The 13,081-nt window shown below is 32.6% G+C and overlaps 1 protein-coding gene across 1 annotated transcript in view; it reads right to left on the bottom strand.

The window, feature by feature from the left end:
• LOC108691824 (paired mesoderm homeobox protein 2-like) overlaps window positions 1-1,207 on the bottom strand; it is a 9,080-nt gene extending 7,873 nt beyond the window's left edge. The window contains exon 1 of the mRNA XM_018199742.1: window positions 1,036-1,207. The gene's annotated coding sequence lies outside the window, so the exon portion shown is untranslated. The remainder of the gene's footprint in view (window positions 1-1,035) is intronic.
• Window positions 1,208-13,081: the final 11,874 nt, after the last annotated feature.

Genomic DNA, 13,081 nt, shown 5'->3' with positions numbered 1-13,081 from the left:
TCCGTCAATCCGGTTAATTTCCGATTCATTATATCTGCCTGATTATATTCAAGTGAAATTCGTCTGGTTTTCTTGCTGTGGATATTGGACATTGCTAATTCCGATATTTACAAGCATAATTAGGAGATTAAAATCCGCATACGCATTTCGAGTCAATTACGATTCTTCGGAAGCTTCTGATTCTCATATTCGTGTAGCCCTGTATTTTTTCATTGCCTAAATAATAATTAGAGCAGTGATTTTTCTGACTGGAGAAATTTCTGGTTGTCCCGACTATCATTTATTAATCTTTGGACTCTTTCCTAAATTGACAAAAAAATTGATCCTTTTTTCTTGTCATTTTTCCTACCTTACATCGTTGATCGAATAAAATTAAATATATTATACACGTGGTGATATATGTATATGTCACAGTCAAAGTATTAAATTCAGTAAATGTGTACATTAATATGTAAATGTGTACTTACTAGTCAATGTATACATTTACATATAGTAAACACTTTGGTGAACATATATAAATATTAAATATGATATTTATAATTATATATAAGTAATATTATTACACTTATACGAAATATTATAAATGTATATATGTACAAATGAATTTTTCTCGAATAATAATGAACTTCTGATAAATTTTAGTATTTGAATTTTATGCTAGACCACCAATGGCCTAGCTGAGGTGATTCTTATCGAGTGTCGATTAAACTTATTAACCTTTAAACTACGGTACCCGCCAATTGGCATTTTATAGCGTGACGACGATCATAATTTGACCTCATGCTTTAATCATGGCTTACTGATATGTTATTCTAGATATTTTTTGTTCTTCTTCATTCGTTAATTCTTATGTCAATATTACAATATTAATAAAATCGAATAAATAAATTAATAAAAATTTCGAAAGAATAATTATATCCTATAAAAATAACTTTCAATCAACATAATTTTACTCTTGCAACTTCCTTTGAGCTTTGATCAAGTTTGTTAGTATCTTATGCCTGTTAACTTCAATCATAAAGTTTCGTGATATACCTGGTACTCGCCAACTATCTCACTTTCGCTCACACTCTTTTACCAACTTCCGTTGGACCAACTTTTATCTCATAAAATAAAAGTTTTCTATTCACTTCTGAACTTAAAGGATCAATACACGTCCGTCGCAGATTTTAATTTGCATTAACACGCTATGACTGCGGAGTCTATAATTTTTTTCCACGTCGTGTTACAACGCGTCAATCGAAGTCTCGTGAGTCTCGTCTGATCGCAGGAACGCGCTCGAAAACGAAGGCGTCATTTTGCTCTCGAGCAGCCGAGATGCTAACTGACTTGGCCGAGTTAAGACGTACTTAAAGGTCCTCATCGGTTCTCTATCTTTCTCTTCTTCTCTCGTTCTTTCGCGTTCTCCTCGATCTTCTCTTGGCTCATGCTGTGTCGCTCGTCGCCGACGAGCGGAGGGAAATAGAGCGTTTTAAGAGTAGGTGGAGATTTCTGTCGCAAGCTCCACCTTCATTAGAAGCTCATTGGTTTCTAAATGGCTACCGAGAGTCTTAGAGGCGGAAGGACGTATGTGTACGCGCTGTTATTAAGATGCGCCGCAACGCACAGAATACGGTGAAGTAATCGATTTATTTTTGTCACTCTAATGCAATATGTTCCCGGCATTTGTATAATTGAATAAAACGCAAAAGAGTTTCTTAAAAAAAAAATTACGAAATGTCATTTTTGTATGACTAATGTCCATTTCTACCAATATAGATTAACTTTAACCTTGATTCAATTTATTCTTCATCTTTTTCTAGTCCCAAGATTAGAAAAAGATGAAGAATAAATTGAACTGAAAGGTTAAAATTAATTTACATTGGTAGAAACGGGCATAATTCTATCAAAATTAATTCTATCAAAAATATTATGATCTAATAATATTTAAAATGATTTATACAAGAGATTAATAATTTAATATTTTTGTATGATTTCTCTCGCGATTAGTCTTCTTAACTATGTCATTTATAATTTAATATAAAATAGAGTTTGTTACGGTATCTTAGAAAGTTAATTATTATTAATTGAACGGAAATTTGAATAGAGCAGATAATAAAAGAACGAATAAATTTCATCGTATCGTTATGTGTTAATGATATTAACGTGTTAGCGATGATGTATAGGCGCCGGCGTTCTCGTGGTTTCAGCTTTCAAGGATATGTTCCAGTAGTAATTTTTATAAACCAGAACACAGGTCTTCTTCATCATCTTCTTCCTCTTCATCCTTCTCCTCGCATCGGCGGTTGATATCTCGTTACACAGGGGTGTCATGTATCCTTCACAATGTTCGATATACAGAGTCGGGCCATTCAAAATGATCCGGAAAGAATAATCGCAGAGGATCTTGTTATTCATTTTTCTTGTTAGCTTTTCTGTCCCCAACATAACATTTTGACAAAAGATGTTCCAATTAAAAAGATTAATGATCTTCTATAACGTATTTTTAATAAGAATATTATTCATCACTATAGAAAGAAATAATTATTTGTAATAATATTATTGCTTTGTATTAAAAAAATTTTTTTTTATAACAGATTAAAACAACCAGAAATTTTCCATTCAATGTTACGAATTTCTTTGGTAATTTTTTAATTTTTGATTTATAATTTCATTAATTTTATAATATAATTTCATTAATTTTAACGATTCCTTAACATTTGCAAACAGATTTTATGTTAATACTTCCAAACAATTATGATTTATTGATATGTTGAAATACGAACGTCAGATTTGAAAGGGGCGCAATTATTTTTTTCTAAAATCTTAGTCTTTTTGCTACAGTAATACTACACAAAAACTTCAGTTTTTTATGACATTTTAGTAGAGTCAATAAAGCAGTATCTTATACTTTTTCTATAAGAAACCGGGACGGGAAGGCGCGCGTGATTAATATTGAGACCATGGCGATTTATATAAATATTAGAGTCGCGAGAATGTATGTGCCTTTTGGACATACTAGGAAAAAAATATGAAATCTTGAATTGTAAAATGGATAAAGGTCGTTTTTGATCCCTTATAATCCATCATTACACCCCAGACATTGTTTGCTTGATCGGCTGCTCTCCCCCCCAATGTAAGATCGAATATCAAATAATACGAGCCCTGAGAAATTTCTTTCCCTCTTTTCGATGATTAATACGACAACTCTGGAACGATTTTTCAAAAGCATAATGCCGCGAGTTGAGATTGTTGAGGTGAGATTGCGTCAGCGGAAGAAACTTTAACAGCACAGTAAAAATATTTTTAGGATCTTCTAGTGTAGTGTTTTGAAATCTTCTTTTCCCAGGAGCGAAACATTTTTAAATAGAAACAATATTAAATAGATATTCATGTATACTGGGTGATAAAAAGGTTTATTAAAAGTGATTATTTTGAATGTTAATTACTATTTTTGATATTTAATAAGATATAACTAGCAATTCAAAGTTTTTTTTTTTGTAAATATTCATCACTAACAATTTGATAAACACAAAACTTTTTTACATAAACTTTTTTGTCACCCTTATGTATACACAACTTTAATTAATTTGCATTTCAAAACTTTTATATCCTTTTCTCAGTAATTGATGAAGCTCACACGATTATTGCGTTTAGTGATACGAGGGAAAGATAAACTCAGAAAATAATCCTGTGCAATTTTCACGTGAAATTAACGCCTTCGTTTATAAAATTAGAATGCACAAACACAATTCCGTCGGTGTAGAAAGAAATCGCGCATAGCAAATTACTCGTTTTACCATTACCGTCGTTCATGACATTTTCATCGCGGCATCAGAATGTAGAAGAAATAGAATGGAGAAAAGAAATAGTAATTTTATGACGCGAAACGGTCGAAGTGCATTAAAAGCCGGACGACTGAGTGCCGACAGCTGATCGCGCTGTACGGAGAACGCTGCAAAGTTATATTCCTCTCCACATTAATGTACGAAAGAAGAGTGACGATAGTTTGAATGCCAAGTGTAATGCTATGGAACAGCGCTGGAATTATTTAATATATTCAAAATTAAATTAAATTCTTTCTTTAAAAAATTTTTATCAGATTTTGATAAAATAAGTAATTAGATTTTACATTTTGCGTAAATTGTAGCAAAATTCATTTCAACAAAAATTTAACATACACATTGTTTGAAAATATATCATATAATATAATTAATAAATTAATTATATAAATATAATATTTATTGCGAGAAAATTGACCCATTCAAGTTTGAATCGTTTTTCAGAATGTGTGATTTCGGAGTTATTCTGTGTAGATACTTCAGGAAGTAAAACAATGTTATTGGCACGCGTGGACACACGAAACAATTGAAATATCCCACGATTTTACATGCAAAGCTTTTGCGATCCAAAATCATTCTCGCTGTTTGGTTCAATAAAATGTCCGCCGACCACTTTTGGGAGCTGTTTAAAGTCAAATTATTTTGGCAATAATAAACAGCGAGAATCCACGCGATGTCATACAGGTCGATTCCGCGACAATTAATGAACACTTAACGCCACCATCACTTAGAATAATCACGTCGTTCGCTTCCGCCGCGAGACTCGTCGGATTCATAATTTCCTGCTAAGATAGCAATATAATTATAATCGTCTATTTTTCGCAGGAAACGCAAATAATCTAGATTGAAAACAGCATTTTATTATACAGAATGATTTTCTGAGATTAAGAAGTTTCAATGAATTTGAAGCTTGCATTCGCAAACATCACTTTATAGATTACTCAGATCTAATCATTGGCACAATTACAATTGATTATTCATTCATTTGTCGCAAAATGCAATTATAAACTGAAGTCGAAAATAACATCATAAACAAATTACACTAATCGTCAATTTGAAAAATAATGTTAATAAGCATCTTAAAACATTGCCAAGAATTTATTGTAAAAAGGTTTCACCTCCAGGATTTGAACTTGAAACTGTCGACTTTTTGGGACGGGCGTCTAAAGATGGAATTTACGATTGCTTAATTTTTTGAATAATAAGTATACATGCATATATGCACACATACTTGTTTTGATGCATACAGTTTAACGTTTGACAAATAATTACGAAATTAGCAATTATTTCTTTTAATTGGTGCATACAAGGAAATAAACTGAAGTAATAAACTAAAGAAATTATAAACATAAAAATCATGTATAAGCAACATGCAGCATTCAATGCATGAACGAATTCTATATATTAGAGCAGGTATGACTGCATGCTATCATTCAAAAAATCAAGCATTATGTGATTCCATTTTTACCAATGTGATCATCGAGGCAGACGGAGATATTTATCGCAATAATTAATAACTGGTTAAAATAATCTCTTTGCATTTTCTTTCGCATCTGGATTTCAAGACTACTCAGAAGTATTGATATTCCGTTAAAAAATATGAAAGCGCGTATCTTCCTTCATCTCATCTCTGTTAAGATCTCTAAGATTCACAGTGCGAAATCTCTCAAGCCTCTTCCCGATTCTTCGTGCTGAATCTCCCCGTTTCAGTATTCGGGATATCGTTTTGTTTTCTTAAAAACGAAAGAGAAGAGATATAAGCTCGCAAGCTCTTGCCGTTCCAGCAGCGACGAGACGGACGGGCGCGCCGCGACGCCGTGACACGTACACGTCGCATGTCGTCCGCCGGAAAATTATTAGGCGGGCCTGGAACGTTTTCTCGTGGACCGTGTCGTTCCGTGCGATGACGTCCGTCGTCGTTGTCGCCGTCCGGCACTTTTGTTCTCCTGCAGTCGCTACTTCTTGTTGCCTTCTTTCTCTCTTTCTCTTTCTGTCTCGTTTCTTAGCGAGTCACGCGATCAAGGAACTCGAAATCCCCTGAAAATCTCATCGTTCAGTGGCACCTTCTGAGTCAGGACACAAAAATATAAACAGGACATAGTGAAACCTGTAATAAATCTGTCACAACGTTCGTGAAAAGTGGACGGATTAGAAGATTTGATATAGGATTCCATTCTGTGAAGACGAATTTATTATCTCTGATAAGCACATTAAAATTTATTTCAGGCAAGCTTCGTTAAAAAAATTAAACCTTTATAAGGTAGCTTAAATATATAAACAAGTTAAAAAAAAAGAGCATTCAACCACAATGCAGGATTTTGTTGGCGAATGTTATTTATTTAAAATTCTGACGTTAAAAAAATATATAAACCTAAAACGAACTACTAATGATGATCAAAACTTGAGCGAAATGTTTAGGTCTACATATTTTTTCAACAATAACCTCCTGCATTGTGGCTGGATACTTTTTTTTTAAATTGTTTTGCTATAAATCTAGTTGTTTCTTAATTTCATACCAAAATTTATAAAATTGCTATAATTGATGTCAATGTTATGAAAGCATTTTAAATATTCCTATAAGAATTGACTTTTTAAAATTCTGTAATTTCTCATTTCTCATTTCATCTCGAGCAGAATTATTATTCTTATTTTTTCATATAGAAAAATTAGATCAACGATGCGTGCCTATCGAAGAAGAGTTCACGTTTTATTTATAGAAATGAATTCGTTCTTCTCTGTCGTCTATTCTTCTCGCATATTTAATTGCAGAATTTAATTTGCAAATAGCCGTGCCCGGCTATTCGTTTCTTCAATTACTGCGATTTTAAGAGAATTTTGAATTAGAGAAGCCAAGGCAATGGTCCGTAAGAGGTCTCGGAGATCGTGTTGTCGCGAGGCCTGGTGAGTGTTTAACGTTCTGTAACGCAAGGAGGGGTGAAACCGCATCTGCGGTTTTCTTATACATATGTGTATACGAGAACATGACAAACACGTGGAAATGCCATTTAAGGCTATTTTCCATAACATTTCCATACTCTCCGGATGGTCATTTCAACTCCATCGACGACTTTCGATCACCTTGCTCCGTCCGTCAGTAATGCGCAAAGTCTGTTGCGTTTTATTATGGAGCGACTGTTACGAAGCGACTCAATACGCACCGGGTGCATATTATGCCAGGTCAGCTCCTTTTTGTCAAGCAGCAAGTAAATTCAATTCAACGATCCTGGAAATTCTGCATTTATTCGCAATCGTAGAGTTTAAATCAAATATATGTGAACTGCCTATATCAAAGTGTTTACTCTTTTAACAAATTCTTAGCAAGCGTGCAAATTTTTACAAATCTTAGGCCCAGTTGCTTTGAATTAAAGTTACTTTGACTTTAAGCAAGACTTAAAACTCTCTCCGTCTCGTTTTAAAGAAAGATAGAAACAAAGAAAATTTTAAGCCTTGCTTAAAGTAACGTTGGTGCAATCGGATCTTAATGAGCAATTGATTAAAAGTTTTGAGTGTTCTGTCAATTAATTTTATATAACGACTCGACGCGTTCCTTCTATTGCAATAAAGTACGATGACGACACTGAGAAACGTTACAAATCGATAGAGGCTCCAGACAGTCAGTACAATAAGTCATATCGTCGCGAGTCTCTTTTCGAATTTGCCTTTTCTCGCGAGCTCGCGAGGGGAATACCGACGTGTAAATGCACCGTGACGCCTTAAATTTCAGCGAAGAGCGATGAATTCACGGCGTGGAAAGCCGAGGTGACCATTGCGCGACCACCGTGAAGCCATCGTGTTAAGAACGATCAAAAGAATAGGGGGGGCCTGAGAGCGATGATTTTGGCAGATCACTAACGGTCGGTTCTTCGGGTTCTTATGGTTGCAGAAGCACTCTCATTGTAAAAAAATAGGTGACATGAAAACATGAATCTGGTTTGTAAAAATTAATTTGGAAAGAATTTTAATAACTTTTCTAGTATATTACAATTTTTAAAATATACCGCTTAAAAAGTGATGTACGTAATTTTTTGTTAAAACAATGTAATAACTTATTTTTAAGAAATAAAAAACATCGTTATAAAAAGTATTTAAAAAAAGAGAGTGAGAGAAAAAAGGAAGAAAAAGAAATTAAAAAACCAATAAAATCTTTTAATAAATTTTATATATCTAACATAAAAACATTCTTGTATTGTTTATGATTCATATAGAAACAAATAAAATAATTTCAGATTTTTTAACAAATAATAAACAAGAATGCTTTCATACCTATTATTGATGGCTGAATAAAAAGCAATTCGAATCGCTCCAAATCTGATAATGGGGAAGGGAAAGGATTCTATAAGAACTGTTTTAGACGATCGGGGACACCGGTTCCTGAAACGCAAACGAGAGGTCGACTGCAAATGCGGTCATCCACCACCGTGACGCCATCAAATTAAAGCGTCCAAAGAATTCAGTGTAGATCTCATCGCGATTGTAAATCCTCTTCTAAAGAAATCGAACTTGGATCATAAATTCTAAAAAAACTGGATATATTTTCTCCCATCATTCAAAGAAAAGACTATGCAATAACAATTCAAATTGATTTTAATCTGTGCGTATATTTAATAACAATATAATTATAATAATTTTATTACTTTTATTATAAGAATTGATGCGATAAAATTAATATAGTCTACTTCAGATTTGATGATAAAGAATCTTAGAAATCAGCAAAAAATCATATTTTTGATCAATATATAATAAAAGATTAAAATATTTTTTTTAAATTAGGGTTTCGAGATAAACAGAAGCTGGTAAGAGTCACAACAAAATCGAGGACAAAGCCAACAGTTCCGGTTATCGTTCTCGAAGAAAAAGCGAGGAAAACTGAAAAATCTCTTCAGCGAAGGGTGAGAAATAGCGCTCTAACTTTCAGTTCATCCCTCGTTCGGCCAATTATAAGGCTCATACGTCATTCCCGCTAATTAGTGACAAAGAAAACGACGTCTCTCTCTCGAAATGCACAACCGTCGCTTTGAATTTTTTTTTCTTTCCAGCATTTCATTTTTTTCGTATCCACATGAGATGACAGAATGAGAATAATTTTACGTGTCATTCTATGTCCGGTAAATATTCTATCGTCACATGTTTTTCGACAAATCTTTATCCATAGTTTAGCCTACAAAATACACTAAAAAATTACAATGTCATCAATACTAAAAATAAAAAATTTATATTATTAGAAAAATCTTGAATATCGTTAAAGAGATAAACACTTTTTGGCCAAAAAAAAAGTCTAGATATGTGCGTAACATTTTTTTTTTATTAAAAAGTGTATATTTTATAATTGCATTTTAATTTATATATTATCATTTTATGTGCATATATTAAATTTATTTAAAGTACAAGTTTTGTATGATGAAGAAAAAATATAAAACCTTTAAATATTTATTGACATTATTATCAATTTTAAAATTTATAATTTCCATAAAAATCATTTTTATGTAAATTTAGAAAATAATAAAAATTTTTTTATCTTATAATAAAGTGTAGCGAAGAAAAATTTAAGGTAATTATCATAATAAATGATCAGCATTAATGTCTTTTTGTAAATATAAAAAAAAATGATTTATTCTTGCTCTTTATCATGATAACATCGATATCAATATAATAAAATCAATAATACATACATTACGATCGACAAGGAATCATATAATTTTTTAAAGTGTCAAGCAGATAGTATCGACAGCAAAATATTGTACCGGAGCATTGATAGTATCGTGAGGGGTTGTGGAAAAGTTATAACACGTGGCGCAATTTCGTGGCTGGTGTACATTCGAGTAAGTGTACACGCGGGGGTACGTAGCACTTCCCTTTCGATTTAACAGAGCATGAACTCCGTTATACCCGTCGACCACCACCGCCGCCGGCCCCCTTGACCGTAGGGGGCGGCGACGGTGGCCCACACGGTCAGCGGTTAAAAGTAAATTATGCATTCATAGTATTCCGCGTAGTATTGTGCAGTCCATGTAATATATGTCAAGGGTTGTGACCACTTCGGTACAAAGGGAGGGGGCGTGCATACACGTGCATAATGCGAGCGGCGTAAACGCAGCGGTACATTCGGCGGCGGAACTTTTTGACCCCTTCGAATCGCTCGGGAGGAGGGCACCACGGTAATGCCGAGAAGCTAATTATGGGCCACCTTATCGTCCACGCTTATCCCGCCGACATTTTTAACGTGCACCGATGGAATATTAACGGTGTGAAACGCGACATACGTGCGGCCGACATGCGGCACTTTTCGGCGAATTCAAGGTAAAAGTTGTAGTCAGCAATACAATAATGTGCCAGGAAAATTGACCCTTTCCATTAATTTTTTCCATTAATACAGATCGCAAACCATTTATTTCCTTACTATACGTTTTAAAATATAGAATTAACATTTATGTATCCATTTGAAGCAGAAAATTATATATATTCTTTGGAAGAAAAATTCTCCATCATTTGCAGAAAAAATTCATGTTATTTACAGGAATATGACGTACAAAAAGTATCTGTTAAAATATTTATTGCAAAAAATTAACAATTCGTCATAATCTTTTTCGACATATTCTCTCTAAAAAATTTAATTTTGAATTAATCAAAAGAAAATGAAATATAACTCGTATACATCATATATAAATAATATTGATTACTTATGATAAAAAAAGTTGACAGAATTGTTCCGAACGCGTTATTATAAAGTAAAAACCCCCAATATAATTCAACAATATTAAAACTGACAGTTACTAGTAGCTTTTATTAAGTCTTGCCATATGGGATTCAAAAAAATGTTGCTCGTTCATTGCCCTTAATATGTCGATCAATCGTTGCGATTCACTTTATAGGGATACATCCTGATTCGCAATCGATGCTCCACAATGGAGTCGCTCATTGTCATTCAATATAATAAATAACTATTCGATGACTAATGAATTTCTTTTTTGAACCATTAAAAAAATTTCTTGACACTGCATGTTGATAATGGATCGACTTTTACGTGAAAACACTTTTTCGCATAACGGAAAGCCCTCAGTTATACTGCAATATTTTTATCATACATCAGAATGTACAACATTATATATATATATATGTCATACAACATATCGAGAAAAAAAATATCTCTGTGTTAAAATGTTCGAGAGTATCAAAAATCTTTCCATCCAAATATAATGGCTTGTGAAAAATATAGATACTGTAAATGTGTAATAGAATATTATCAAATTTATATTATATGAATATATATATATATGTATATATAATAATTCTTTTTATTATTTCATTAAAATTGTTATTAAAAATAACTTAAAATTAAAAGATTAAAAGTTTACGCTTTTCTAAATATTTCAAGAGAACAAGCAATAGGACTAAGAAGAAATATTATCAAATACATGTAGAAAAATATTTCATGAGAAATAAAAATACAAATCAATTATAACAAGGTTTTGTACACAGGAAAAAATGTAACAGCATTAGCTTACGAATGACAGCAGTCTAATTGAAAGTAATCCTATTCAATGACAATATTAATGATATAAATATGCCCTTCTTTTAATAAAATATTATTTGCTTCATTAATATTGTCATTGAATTAACAAAATTTTTTAATTAGACTGTTACTTAATGCTAAAATTATTTTTTCCCCATACACTACAAAATCTTTGGCAATTTTTGTAAAAGTGATTACTGGCGCGTTAACTTTTAATGAGACCGTAGCGCATCCAAGCGTTTTACAGGATCACAATGATCACATAGAAACTTGAAGTAAATCTTTTTTTTATAGCAGCATTTTTGTTTCAACTATCGTACAGCTATGGTTGGCTATATATACGACTTCCAACTATCGTTCCAATTACGAGTTGGTCTTGCTTCGCTCACGACAACAGTACCAAGCCCAGATGCTTTCACTCATTCGAGCGAAAGAGGCGAGGAGGATAAAAAAAGGGAGACGAAAAAGGAAGAAAGGATAAACATAGGCAGGATTATGCGGATTCGCACAGCGGTATAATAATGTGGCCAGGATAATGCGATACACTGGCGATGAATACTCACCGATGTATCGTATTATGATACATGATGAATACGGGATGACAATGCGGGACTTGATTCGAGAATGCGTGCTCGTTATTGGGCCCAATATGATGGACCTCCTGTGGCGATACTGGACCGTTCTAGGGACCTGCTCCCTTTCACACATTTCCTCCCATCATCCTGTCGTCCTTCCACCGTTGAGGACCATTATACTTGATTGCTGTCGCGAGAGAACGATGAGAGGAAACGGTGAGGAAGCGGTTTTATTTACCAGTGTCTCCTTAAACCAGTGTTTTCTCTCCTTTCTTGAAACAAGAAAATTCTATCTTTAGAATTTTCATTTGTGCCATCATCGATCTTTTATACGAACTGCTTTATACTCGACAATTTCTTTTGCTTTGTAATGTATGTAAGTACCTATTTGCAAATGTAAAAATTGCTATTTAGTTAGAACTTCTTCAGACTATAATTTAAATTTATCAAGAAATATTCGATATTTTTGAGAGAATCACATTTCAAAATTCTCAAATTTTTAATTTGTCAAATTTTCTATCTTCAGAATATATTAAAATAAATAATTACTCGGTTTTACTCGATGATTAACATCTTTGACTTTTGTTAAGAAATTAGTACGTAAAAATTTCCAAATTCCTTTATATTTATGAAGTAATTTGTCAAAGCTAACCCTTAATTTTCAATTGATTAAAAAAGAAGATAGTTCAAGAGTGGGATTAATGCGTGATTAATGCGATCGAGTTTCATGAATGATATTCGCAATATTCTTGAAAGTAAGATACCTCCGAAAATAAATTTCTTTCTAGAAGTAATAGTATTCTCTCGCATTCCACGTACAATTCTCATCTCTAAATGGCAAATAGCATAAATATGAGTCAAATCACAAGGAAATAAATGTCACATGAAATTAAACTTAAATAGAGGGATGTGATATAAAGCTACATAAGACTGTAGATAAGAGCAAAGCCAAAATTTCCCAAAATAGAATTCGTGTAAAACTTGCAAATAATTAGATATTAAATAGAATTACAATAATAAATTTTTAATTTTAATTTAAGATCAAAGATTAAGATATATTGCTGTAAAATACAAAGAAATTTCTAAACACGGTTTAAAAATTAATATTATTTAATTATTATTTAATATATTTTATATAATATTATTAATATCAAATTATTATAATAAATTATTAA

Source organism: Atta colombica, unplaced genomic scaffold, assembly GCF_001594045.1.
Source record: "Atta colombica isolate Treedump-2 unplaced genomic scaffold, Acol1.0 scaffold52, whole genome shotgun sequence".
In the NCBI taxonomy this organism is placed as follows: domain Eukaryota; kingdom Metazoa; phylum Arthropoda; class Insecta; order Hymenoptera; family Formicidae; genus Atta; species Atta colombica.
This window is presented reverse-complemented; position numbering and strand designations above follow the sequence as displayed.